Source organism: Eublepharis macularius, chromosome 8 (assembly GCF_028583425.1).
Source record: "Eublepharis macularius isolate TG4126 chromosome 8, MPM_Emac_v1.0, whole genome shotgun sequence".
Taxonomy (NCBI): Eukaryota; Metazoa; Chordata; class Lepidosauria; order Squamata; family Eublepharidae; genus Eublepharis; species Eublepharis macularius.
The window spans coordinates 42,920,179-42,933,836 of record NC_072797.1 but is presented as its reverse complement, the minus strand read 5'-3'; positions in this window follow the sequence as shown (position 1 = coordinate 42,933,836).

Genomic DNA, 13,658 nt, shown 5'->3' with positions numbered 1-13,658 from the left:
CGAGTCTTCTTCAGATCAACCTCTCCTTCACAAACGCTTGTAAAACAGAAGGGATTCGCTTGTTTTCAGGCTTCCGCCTGTTTCTTTTACTTGCCGTTTCTCGTTGCCCGGCGGCACTCGAGGCGCCGCGCACATCTGCCAGCCTCCATAGGGACAAACGGGCAATTCCCCCCCCGCATTGATTTCGGGGAGTTCTTCCCGCCGCGTCCCGGACCCTGGCTCCCTCCCTGGGAGTCCTGGGGGCTAATCCTTGCGGATCAGCCGCCCGGTCAGGGTGCCCGGTCGTTTCCTCCCGGACCAGCCGAGAGGAGCGTCCGGCATGGCTGAGAAAACGAAACCGAATCCCTATCAATCTATTCCTGAGGAGGAAACCCTGAGATTAGCAATCTACACATCAAAGGATAGTTCAGGGCAGTAAAGGAGTAAACAGTAAACAGATGCCCTGACTGTCTATCTTTCTAAGTCTCTGGTTTCTCCCCCTCTGAAACCTGAAGAAAGGGACAGCATTAGAAGTGGAGTCTTGTTCTTGTTGCTGTTGTTATTGTTAAGTGCCATCAAGTCGCCTCTGACCTATGGCGACCCTATGAATGAAAGACCTCCAAAACATCCTATCATTAACAGACTTGCTCAGATCCTGCAAACTGGAGGATGTGGCTTCTTTTATTGTGTCAAACCATCTTGTTTTAGGTCTTCCTCTTTTCCTACTGCCTTCCACGTTTCCTAGCATTATTGACTTTTCCAGAGAATCTTGTCTTCTCATGATGTGACCAAAGTATGATAGTGTCAGTATGATAGCCTCAGTTTTGTCATTTTAGCTTTTAGGGAGAATTCAGGCTTTGATTTGATCGAGTACCCACTAGATTTTTATCTTTTTGGCTATCCGTGGTATCTGCAAAACTCTACTCCAGCACCACATTTCAAATGAATCAATTTTCTTCCTGCCAGCTTTCTTCACTGTCCAACTTTCACATCAATACATAGTAATGGGGAATACCACAGTTTAGATTATCTTGATCTTGGTTTCCAGAGAGACATCTTTATCTTTAAGAATCTTCTCTAGCTACCTCACAGCTGCTCTTCCAAGTCTCTATCTTCTTCTGATTTCTTCATTGCAGTCTACCTTTTGGTTGATGATTGAGCCAAGGAATAGAAAATCTTGGACAATTTCAATTTCCTCATTCTCAACTTTAAAATTGTGTAATTCCTCAGTAGTCATTAATTTTGTCTTCTTGATGTTGTAATCTTGCTTTGGTGCTTTCTCCTGTAACCTTCATCAGTAATTGTTTCAAGTCTTCACTATTTTTTGCAAGTAACATGGTGTCATCTACATATCTCAAATTGTTAATGTTCCTTCTACAATTTTCACTCCACCTTCTTCTAGATCTAATTCAGCTTTCCTTATGGTATACTTTGCATAAAGGTTGAACAGATAGGGAGATAATATTCATCTTTGTCTGACACCTTTGCCAATTGGAAACCATTCTGTTTCCCCATATTCTGTCCTGACAGTAGCCTCTTGTCCAGAGTATGTTTCACATCAAAACAATCAGATGTTTCTTTTAACACTTTCCATAGCTTTTCATGATCCACACAGACAAAAGTTTTGCTGTAATCTATAAAACAGGCTGATTTTCTTATGAAATTTCCTGAATCCAGCTTGAACATCTGGCATTTCTTGTTCCATGTATGGTAAGAGTCTTTGCTTTAGAATTTTGAGCATCACTTTGCTTGCATGGGAAATTAATGCAATAGTCCAGTAGTTGCTGCACTCTTTGGCATCCCTTCTATTGGGAATTGTAATGTAGACTGGGCATTTCCAGTCCGTGGGCCATTGTTTTGTTTTCCAAATGTAAATCAGAGTCAAACAATTATGTTGCAGTTATGTTCAACAGAGGCCTTGCAATGCGGCTGTTGCTACATTGAAAGTGGGTGGAGCCAGACAGCTTAAGGACTAAGTTACTTAGTGTGGGCCATAGCCATAGGTATTTTAAGGCAGTGTATAAATTCTTTTTTATATCAAATTTATTTTGATAAATATAAGCAGAACTGAGAAAAGAAAATAAAAACAATAGCACAATTATAATTACATCAAAAGAATAAGAAAAGAAAGAGTAAACATATAATATAAATAACTCACATTTTTTAAATCCAGCACATATCAATCCTTGAATGTGTTTGGTGTCTGTCAGAAAAGAAAGTATAGTCTCTAGTATTGAGATTTCTGATCTTCCAAGCATCTTCCAGTTGTAACATTTCCATATAATTAAACACATTTTGGGGAAGTTTACCTTCTTTGGTTTTTTTCACCTATCATTGTTTTTAGATTCATTACCCCATTCATGTTTCCAAAGATCACTCTCTTCTTGAAAATCGAAAAAGGATTGGAAAACATTTTTATAAAAATTTTATCTTGCATTGTTTGACGCATAAACTGTTGCTAGTGTGTAAACCTTGCCTTCCAGGAGCCTGATTTTCAAAATCAGGTATCTTCCGTCAGAGTCTCTTAATTCTTCTGTAACATTTATTTGTAAATTGTTTATATAAATCGCAATTTCTTTTTTAAATTATAAATTCTTAATAAGCACACAAATACATATGAGCAAAAAACAGGAAGAAAGCCCCCCCCAAATCATGGAAACTGTAATATGATTCAACAGTCCTGTGCTTCATCTGTCATTGTAACTTAGTCCTTCATGTGAGTTTGTCACTGCTTTCCTCACCCCTGGCTGAATCCAAGGGGGCTTGAGCCCCTCAACCCCTATGTTGTTCACTGGTTGCCTGAGGAGGGCTCAGCCCCACTGGCCATATCCAGGGGGGCTCAAGCCCTTCAGAGCCCCCATAGTTTACACCTATGCTGCAACATGCAAGTTCTACCTGATGTAGCATACTATGGGGTTGGGTTGTGAATCAGCACTCTGCTGGATTGAATCTCATTACTGCATGACCTCAGTGGGTGGCCCCTGGGCAAGCCACTCCTCTCAGCCTTACCTGTATTGTGGGGATTATAACAACACTGATATTGTTCATTGCTCTGAGCAGGGCACTAATCTGTCTAGAAAAGCAGTATATAAATTTGTTGTTGTTACCACCTTCAATAATGGTTTTAGTCTGCTTTGGAGTACAAGTGTGGATGAAAGTGTGCCAGTTCAGACATAACAGCAAACTATAATTAGCTGGAAAAAATGGCTAATCTGGGTGGGACCGAAGTTAGGGAGAGAACTGGCAAGCACAAGGGAAGGAACAGAGAAAAACAGGTAGTGCATGATCTTTTGACATTACAGGGAAACGAGTCCAATGGGAGGGAAAGGATAGGCAGAAAAATTTGCAGTTCTAATATTGTGATAATAGTAAACTATTTTGTGTAAAGTTAGCAATACATTGAGGCTAAGCTTAATTTTGTGCAGTAAGGAAAATTTCCACCTATTTATTATATTCAAATAACTAAAGATGTGGACCTAAATGTATTGCTTGGGAATAGCTTATATGAAAAGTAATGGGACTTACATCTAAGGTAACATGCTTAGGACCATAATATTAGATTGATAATTAAGTACAAAAGAAAAAGAGGAAAAGGAGTGTTGAAGGAGAATGTGTTCTTGATGAAGATCTGAAATAGAAACTGTTAGATAGTGTTCAGCCATTTAAGGTAGCTGACAAGATGGTTGCTGTACAGATTGTCACAAAATTGTGTGAGAAGCAATGGCAGTTGTATGGAAGGGAGAAGAAATTCATACTTATATGACCTGAATGGTTTCTACAAAAAACATGCTATATTTGTTTTAGGTAAACTCTTTCATGGAAACTCATGATTGGGATGTGGGGAACTGTATATGTTTTTGTTTCATTTATATCTTGCCTTTTTCTCCAGTTGTAATCCAAAGTGACTTACATTGGTCTCCTCTCTCCTCTATTTTATCCTTACAAACAGCCCTGTAATGTAGGTTAGGTTGAGAATGTGCGATTGGCCCAACATCACCTAGCCAGCTTCGATGGCAGAGTTGGTATTCAAACCATTTCAACATGCTTCCTTTCCTTATTTAATTCATAAAATAATTTTGCTGTAGATTAGATAAGTTTTAAGACTCTTATAAGTAAAATTGTACATATAGAGACCTCAACAAATTGGCTGCAAGCGTGATCAGATGTATAGGCCATAGTCCAGCAAAATTACACATGCTTAAATCCTGATTTGATTGTTGAATTGCATTTTGAGGAATTACATTTTGATTGTTGAATTGCATTTTGTTAAGTTCCTTTGGTTTTTGAGTTTGCTATTGTAATGATTCCAAGTAAATGTGTGCATGTGTCTTTAAATGCTTGGTTTGAGCTAGGTGAAGAGTGGGGGGTGAGAGAGGGAAGAGTGAGTGATGTGATTGGTTGATGACTGAGAGTGTGGGCGGAGTGACAGTGCAGAGAGAAAGGTTTCAGTCAGAAGAAAGCAGGCTAGCTGTGTGCTGCCTGAATATGTTGAAGTGTTTATGAGAGAAATATAACCTGTGTGGAACCTGAACTGAGCATGTTTGTGAAAGGACACTCAGTCAGGGAAAGAGAGGCCAGCTGTGTGCTGCCTGAGCAGGTTTAATATTTCTGTGAATAGGAGTCAGAGGAAAGCAGGCTAGCTGTGTGCTGCCTGAGGAGTTTTAAGCATTTCTGTGAGACAAATATAGAGCCTAGAGAAAGAGGCTGTGTGTGAAGCCTTACAAGAGATCTGTGTGAATGAGTTTATAGGAAGTAAATTTAAGAACTACTTTTATGAAACCAATACGCTTCTTGAAAAATAAACATTTATTTTGTTTTGTTATATCCCAGTGTAGCTGTCATTGCTATATCCCATTCATATCCTCAGGGCCACATAGAACCACGAAGGAGCCTGACGCTTAAACACGTTACCAAAGGGGAAATTTGAATAAAATAATTTGGAATAATATATTCCTGGTGGCAGCAAACTACCCAGAGGGTGTAAGGGGAAGATTAAAAGAAAAATCTACCCCAAAGGAAGTATAGGTCATAACAGCTGTGCTCACTGATCTTGTGGTATAAAATATGCATAAATCATTTAAAAATATGTGCAATATATGAGAATATTAGTGACAAGTGGAGAAATGTAACAGTTCACAAAAGAAATTGGCCTTGAAGGATGTTTCTAGCCAACTTTCCATATCTCTTGCAACAGATATTGCGGCTAGACATGGGCACGAACAGCATTACGAACAGAAAAAATCCACGAACAGCCCAATCTGCTGTTTGTGAGCAAGCTGTTCGTGAGGCCCCATCCTAAACGAACAGGTGGTCATTAAAAGCATTATGGCAAGCCAGACAGTCTGGCACCTGCTGCAATCAATCCCCTTGGCAACCAGAGGGAGGGAGGGACTGAACTATGCCTGATCTCCTTCTGGCTTTAACCCTTCAAAGTACTTCCAGCAGAGAGTCTTGTTTTTGCCGCTGTGAAGAGAAAATGACAGCCAATGGGGAGACCCATGGATCATGCCTTTCCTGGGGTGCAATCTCTCTGAAAGTTTGGGGGTCTTCAGAGGACAGTGAGGACTATGTCCCCTGCAAATTTGGTGGGTATTGGACATTGGGAAGGTCAGTTTGTGGTATATTTAAAGGGCCCTGCTCCTTGCACGTGGCAGGAAAGGGATCTTTAAAGAGCCAGGTAAGTTGGTTTGAGGGGAGGGGGGGTTGGGAGTGGTTCTGGCCCCCATGAACAACAAACATGTCTGGGAACAGTCCATGTTCGTCCATGTTTGTTGTTCATGGATGGCACTGAACGATGAACAGGGTGTTCGGGGTTTTTTTCCCATTCGTGCCCATGTCTAGTTGCAGATAGGATGCTAAAGGAGTAGCTAGCTTTTGCTGCCCCCCCCCCCCAAATCCTTTGCACAGAATTAGGGTTAGAGTGAGTGCTCTCATTTGCTGTCAGGAAATGAGCTCTCCTCACCTGGAAACTCCAGGAAGTAGTTGGCAAGATGAGCTCTTCTCAGAGACAGCCCTGTTAATGACTCCCTGTGTTGATAGAAAGGAAAAATTGCCCCCTCCACAATCTGAGGGCTAGCATCTGTATGATGTCTTTTGCTTCTGGATAGATTTCCTGGTGGCATTGCATCTCATGTTAGGTAGAGGTTTGGGGTGGGATGATGAGGTGGTTCTGACCACCTTGTTTGGGCAGAGACCCTCATTATTAATAGTACATAATCTCTTACTTTTAGTCCTTGCTAGCAGAGACAGATGAAGAGATGGTGGTCAGGGCTGGATCGATGGGGGGGGGGTAGTTGCCTCCGGCGCTGCTAAAAAGGGGGCGCCGGGCACCATTGCCAGCCCCAGGAGCATGCTGCCAGCCCCGGGAGTGGCTTGGAGGCTGCCCGTGCCGTTCGCCTTTCCCCAGGACAAGGGGCGCGCGGCAAGCCGGCCGCCCCTTGTCCTGCGGGGCAGGTGAACGGCACGGGCAGCCTCCAAGCCACTCACGCTGCCGCCAGCTCCGCGGCGCACCGGGACAGCCGGCTTGCTGCAGGGGCGGGGGGCCGCCCCAGCATGATGACGTCATGGGAGTGACGTCATCACACAGTGCCAGGAGTGCACGTGCGCACTATGCGCGTGCGTGTAGAGCCTGACTACGGTTGCCCTGGGCGCTGGCAAACGTAGATCCGGCCCTGATGGTGGTTGAGGCAAGGCTTTGTTGAGAAGTTTGGCTTCAACCTCCTGCAAAGTTACACTGAACATAAATCCAGATAGGATTGCCAGTACTTGGGAGGAAAACAAATGTCTTATCCCTTAAAAGAGGCTCAGCTTGATGTTATTTACCAGGTGATACTATTTACCACTATGCCATGAAAATCTTCAGTTGCTTATTTCCACATACTAAGCCTTCACAGGACATTTATCTTTGGCAACTCTAAATCCAAGGCCAGCGTACCTAATTGTTGAGCCTTTTTTTTCAACTCCCATCCCTTATGTCTGTGTGCCCTTTATGGCGAGACAGATATTATTATTTTGGAATATTATAATGACTATTCACCTTCAGTTGCAAACAGAAGATTATGGTTTGCATTGTATAATGGTATTGTAAATACTTAAATGTGCACATAATTTCAAAATACAAAGTAAGGTACCCCATAAATAGAACAAGAGCTTGGATCACACAGTAAATCTCTGATGATGAAAGGGATTTCTGTTAGGATGTACATTTCATTTTAATAAGGTAGTCTTTTAAACCAGGGATCCCCACTGTTGTGCCCGTGTATGCCATGGTGCCCACCAACATCTTTCCTGGTGCTCGGCAAGTGTTTTTTGAAAGTGGGCAGAGCCAGGTGGAGCTTGTGCTGAGGAGGGCTTCTGATTGGCTGTGCAAATTAAAAGGCATCCCATTAAACAGAGCTTCTGCGTTAAATGTTGAAGAGTTACTATAAGAGCTATGCATAACCTTGCTCTGACATTTTGTGGTTGGCAGCACCTCCTGCAGCAGCTATTTTGTTGCTGTACCCACCAAGCTGTGTCAGAAATCCAAAGGTGCAGGCTCAAATATGTCAGGGACACTTGGTTTAAACTGTAATATGTTATTGTTTGTATGTTATTAACAGGCTCCCAATCTATGTAGCCCACATATGTATTTGTACATATTATCAGCTCTGCTGCTGACTTTTGTTAAGAAAGTGAATGTGTTAGCATTAATTAACATTAATACAGACAATTAACCATTAAGCCAGCACTGGAAAACACATTATGCACAGGTAACTGTTCGCTGGTTTTCCAAACCTTGGAAAAATGTTTAACCATTTACAGCAATACATAAACAGTAAACAAATCCTTATTATTTAATCATTTAATGTTTAAATCCTTAATTTCTGTCAGTAGAACGGGACTTTCTTACCTTTCTGATCCTGTAGCAGCTCAGTATAATCCCTGAATTGGTGCTCCTGGAGGACAGGGAGACTCTCAGGAAAAGTATGAGGGACAAACTGGAAATCTCCCGCCCCAGTTCCACTGTCAGAAATTTTCTGTGGGATCTAAGCCAAAGTAAACCACCATATTCTCTCTCCTTTGAGTTTCCTTAGAAGTGGGAATCTTTACACTAATGCGTCAAAATATTGTACTGTTGTTAGAAATACACGTGTGTACACACTGGGAGAGAATGTGCATATTCTCATTTGTAGCAGATATCTGTAAAATGTTAACTGTGGAGACTGGTACCTGTGAACTTCAAGCAAAACCTAGCTTCTCTGGGTTTACACAATACCTGTAACACATTGTTTTGCCTAAGTTATAAACAGTTGCCCTTTCTACAGTGATACATGATAGAAGGGACTGAATATATCAAAACAGCATTTGTGCTAAGAGAACACCTACTTAAATCAATTTACGATTATCTTAATCTCTGGTCTATAAATGTTTCAAACTGATGGCAAGAAATAGTTTGAAGACTATAGCTGGCAAATACAGCATACGTGCATTACTGAGATATAACGGAGTCACAATATTGGTTTGTTGATTAATCCTGTTTTCCATTGGTTAGTATGTATACTTCATTCTCCCTCCAGATTAAAAATAGGCCACTTTAAATTAAAGCTTCACATTTAACATATGAACTGTATAAACTGAGTTCTGCTTCAGTCTTGCAGCCAAGGTAACAAACCCATGGCAAATCATTTCTTTTGGATAAGGTATAAACTGCTGTGACTCATCTTTCTTTCAGACAACCATTTTACTCCCACCTCACTATCATTTTTGTTCTTGATTTGTTCCTTCTCAGGAACTAAGAAGCTGATCTCTGTTCAGTATTAAGAGTAACTCTTTCAATATCTTATGTACCAATAGTAAATGTGTAATGTTCAGCATAACGACATGCTAAGGATGATAGAATAGCACTAATTCCTTCAGTGAACTGAAAGGCCATCTTTCTAGACTTGAGTCACATGTCACAGCCTTGCCGGCCTACTTGGCAACATAGAAACCAATCAGGATTAAGGCGATAACTGACATTACAGCTGTGAGAAATCTAGGGAGTAAAGTACAGAGCTCTCATGAGAACAGTCCCTCAAAGTCAAATAATTAGGGAGTCTAGGAGCTGTTCTGCAGATGTTATTTAGCTCCAATGAGAACATTCCTGTGCTAGGCCACAAATCCTTGCAATACTTACAGTTTGGACCAAAGTTCAGCCCTTTTCTCTATAAAGACCTAGTCACAAATTAGCAACTTCCATACACCCTCTGAGAATATTGGCAAGAAGGCAAAGCCCACCTTTTGCTCAGCAACAGGCTGATCAATAGCAAAATGAGGAAGAAGCCAGACTAGAACCCACACTTTACATAGCAGCAGCCTCTTAGCTATATGCTTAACTGGGCATACAGGAACAAGACACAGCAAAGAGTGCTAGGCATACCCCAGCAGCAATTGTGATGACACCAGCCGAAACTACCAAGGCAGGGAAGACTGCAGAGCATAGTGGGAAAGCACATGTTTAACATGCCCGAGTCTCCCTCTGAATATCATGTGGAGCTAGATATTGGTCAAGCCTGGAATGAGCCCCAGGCACAGGTGGGGCTTTGCACTATCAGATGCCACTGCTGAGGCTTGACAGTCCTTGTTCTTTGGCTGCCCCACAGAGCAGTTGTTTTGGCCAGCAATCCCCCAGCCACCGGTTCCATGCTGTACTCAGGAGTTCATTATCCCACCCATTCCCATTAATCCCAATAATCCTTTTGCTCCATCCATCTCTCTATCTAACTTGACCTCCCCATGGTCATGGAGGCTGTGAAACCACACGGTGCAAGCATTGGGCGACACCCCCTAGCCTGTCTCCTAGTGTCAGTCCCATGCTAAAGACCGAAGAAAGCTGATCTCTGACTACCAAATTCCAACACACCTGTGAGACCATCAACACATTTATTAAACAGCACCAGGCATCTAGACAGAGACAGCACTAGTAGCATTAGTGGATGATCTCCGTCTGAAGATAAAGGCCATGCCTTCTTATTGCTTCTATTGGATCTATCTGCAGCCTTTGACACAGTAGACCATCCCATCCCGTTGAGGTGTTTAGAAACAGAAGTGGGCATCAAAGGATGTGCCTTGGACTGGTTTAAATTGTTTCTCTTGGAGCGGACTCAAAGGGTGGCCGTTGGAGATCAAATATCTCCAGAATGAGAACTATCTTGCGGGGTTCCGCAGGGTGCAATCTCATCTCCCATGTTATTCAACCTCTACGTAAAACCTTTAGAAGAACTCATTTGCAGCTATGGAGCTGGATGTCATCAATATGCAGATGACACCCAACTCTGTATCTCGCTATCCAGGTCCACACAGGATGCAGTAGAAATCTTAGATCGCTGTCTGACAGCCGTGGTGAAATGGTTGAAAAACAACAAATTGAAATTGAACCCAGACAAGACTGAAGTGATGCTTATTGGGAAAGCAGAGATCCTGAAGAACATTGTACTCCCCACTTTCGATGGAGTTCATCTGACCCTTGCAGACTCAGTTAAGAGCCTAGGGGTTATACTGGATCCAGCGTTATTACTAGAAAAACAAGTTAAGGCAGTGGCAAAAATGTAATACTCTATACATAGGTCTCCCATATAAGTTAACTAGGAGGCTCCGATTAGTTCAAAATGCTGCAGCTCAACTGTGATCAGGAGCGATCAGGAGCATGAACATCACTCCCATCCTACAGTCACTCCATTGGCTACCCATCAGTTACTGTGCTCAGTTCGGTATTAGTTGTTACATACAAAGTTCTTCATGGCTTTGGTCCAGCATACCTACGGGACTGCCTCCCTCCCTATATTCCTCCACGGCAGCTTCACTCATCTGAACAGGGTCTCCTGCAGGTTCCAGGCTGCACACAGGTGAAGTCAGCAGCAGCCCATACATGGGCTTTCTCTGTGGTGGCCCTGTGGAATGACCTGCCTGAGGAAGTCAGAAGAGCCCCCACTCTTTTGTAAATGATGCAAAACTGAACTATTCAAAAAGGCTTTTTACTCAAATGGGAGGGCTGTATTTTAGGGATGGGGTCTCAGATGCTTCGCTATGTACCACCAGTGCTCCATGTTGTCTAATGTTAGCCCTAGAATTGATTATGTTCTGCTTCAGTATTTTTTCTACTCTGTATTGGATTTTTGTATCTATTTACTCTATGGTATTGTTTATGAAATGTCCTTGATACTGTATTGAAATGTACTTGATACTGATTGTACTAAGCTCATACTGTGTAATCCACCTTGAGTCTCATTGAGAAAGGTGGACTAAAAATGACATAAATAAATAATAAGTCAGAGGAATAGGTTGCCAACACTTATACCATCATTTTGTGCCTTTGTAAGCTGTAATGACAGATTGCAAAATCAAAGGCAGAGTTGGCCCAATTAGTGAAAAACTGTGCTAGGCATACAATGTCTGTGAAGCAGTTTGCAATGGTGCAGTATCCAGGCTAAAACAAGAGACTTGGCAACTGAAAAGGTAGATGCATGCTGGTCGCTGCAGTTGTTGGTCATGTCACAGTCTCAGCAGATGATTGGCTTTTCACTGTGAATTGGGTCTATCCTGGACTCTACCTCAACTGGAGAACTGCCTGCGAAGAGTCCAAACATGTAAGTGTTGATTAATGAGTAATATTCCATAGTAGCAGCACACAGCAAGACTGCTCCCCAACTTTGCACATGGTGCACTTGCACTTCCCCTAGTGTAAGCAGTCAGCCCAGCCTCCACCATCTTTAATAGCCATTTTAACATGGCTGCGTGTGATATTAAATGTCACCAGGCCTCTGGATTTAAAATGGCAGCTTGTATTGCAGCCAGAGGACTTCCAGCTAGCAGTTGCTGAGTCCCGCCCGGGAGACCCAGGCATGAATAGAATTTCGCATAGAAGTGCGGAGTGATCAGTGGTGATTGGATTTACAGGCACCTCAGCCCTTAAGGAATCCAGTGCAACAAAGGTCTTGCAGAGTCATCCCCACTTAACACATTCCTTTCCCTCCTTCCGTGATGAGATCTCCTGTCCTTGATTGAGGAGCTAATCAAATGACATTCATAAGTATTTATAATTCATTCCTGGGAGGTACATTCCCCAACTAAATTAATCAATTCAGCTCCAGTGGACTCCATTAACAAACTGCCCTTTTGTGCAGACCCTGGGCAAGATCTGCATTCTCTTTCACACACCCCTGTCAGCTAACAATCAAGGTAATCAAACCTTTTGTTAATCCCAGGAATTGACCGTTGGAGTCTTTGTCCTAACAGCTAGGTGGGTTCTCCCACCTCAGGGCCCATTTTACCCTATAAAAGTGGTGCCCTGGCCTCATTCAAATTGGACACGTACTGGATCCTAAATGCTGTTCCCTTGAGGTTACCCCAAACCTTTTGCTCTCTCTCTTGGCTGAGGACACTGGATGTTTGAAGCTACTCTCTTCTCCCATGGACTGGACTACTCTTCAGGATAGATAAATATACTTATTCCCATCTCTCTATCCCAACTTCTGGCTAGCTTCCTAGGACTCTGTGTGTGTGTGACCATTTCCTCCAAATTTCTGTGTGTATGTGCATGCATTTTTCCTTCTAATAAAAGATTATTTGAACTTAAGCATCAGCCTTGTTTACTATTTCGGAAGGGACCCCGTAGACATTGGTGAACAAGATTCCGTAGTTACTGACCTTTCGCATAGCTGTCTTCCTTGCTTGCTAATTCCCCCCACAAATTCTCTTACTTGGAAGACCAATTCCAGTAACACTGGTTCCTCTTGGAGGCGCTCAAAAAATGGAGTGCACCTGTCACAGCACGTGGTATATCATTACTTACCCATCCTTTGTAGTGTCTGTCTGCTAGGCCTGCTACACGAGGCTTTCTTTGTCAGAGTAAGGCAATAGGCACATTCAGTGTTTGGCCAGCAGTAGCCATGTTTAGAGTAGGGTGGTTATAGACACAAGACTGAGGTTGAGTTTTTTGTGTCCTCTACTTACAAGAAAGTTATAACAGCATGGTGATATGCTGCCAGCATAGGTGCAAGCCTCCCCCGAGCCTGCACCTGCATTGTACAGACTACTTCTAGCAATCATTGAGTAAGGAGGGATTGCAGAGGCAATGCATAAAGTACACAGAGGAAGAGAAACAGTTCTGACTCACAGACTGGAGCCAGGGATCTACCTCCCATGCTTATTTGCGTGGGGTGTACTTGCACCATCAGTTGGAGGACTGGAGGCTTTCATTGGATACCAGTGTCTGGAAAGGGAGACCCTTGTAAGGGTTCTGACCTGAACAGAGTTAGCAGTATGTTAGTTACAGTATTTCAACAAACAGGTAAGGGAGAGAGCAGATTAGCAGAGTGCTTCCTTTTTGTGCAAAATGACGTTTCAGTGGGGTTCCCATCAACAGAGTCCCCTCTGTGTGTGCGAAGAGGTTTGGATTTTTTTCAACCTCTACATGTTCTGTGGGGACACCAGGGCTGTTGTTGGCATAACCAGCATACGGGGTGTGTCTGGGCTGGAGAGGTTTAGGATGCTAACTATGCCCTGCCATGACATGCCCCTGACTTCACTCAATTCTGTGCTGGTAGTGGAATTACACTGGCATATGATTTATACTGATATATCTTTGGGATATGCTGGCTTAGTCACCGTGCTATGCCCTTCAGTGATGGGTCTTAGGATGGTGCTGTTGGATATCTAAACCA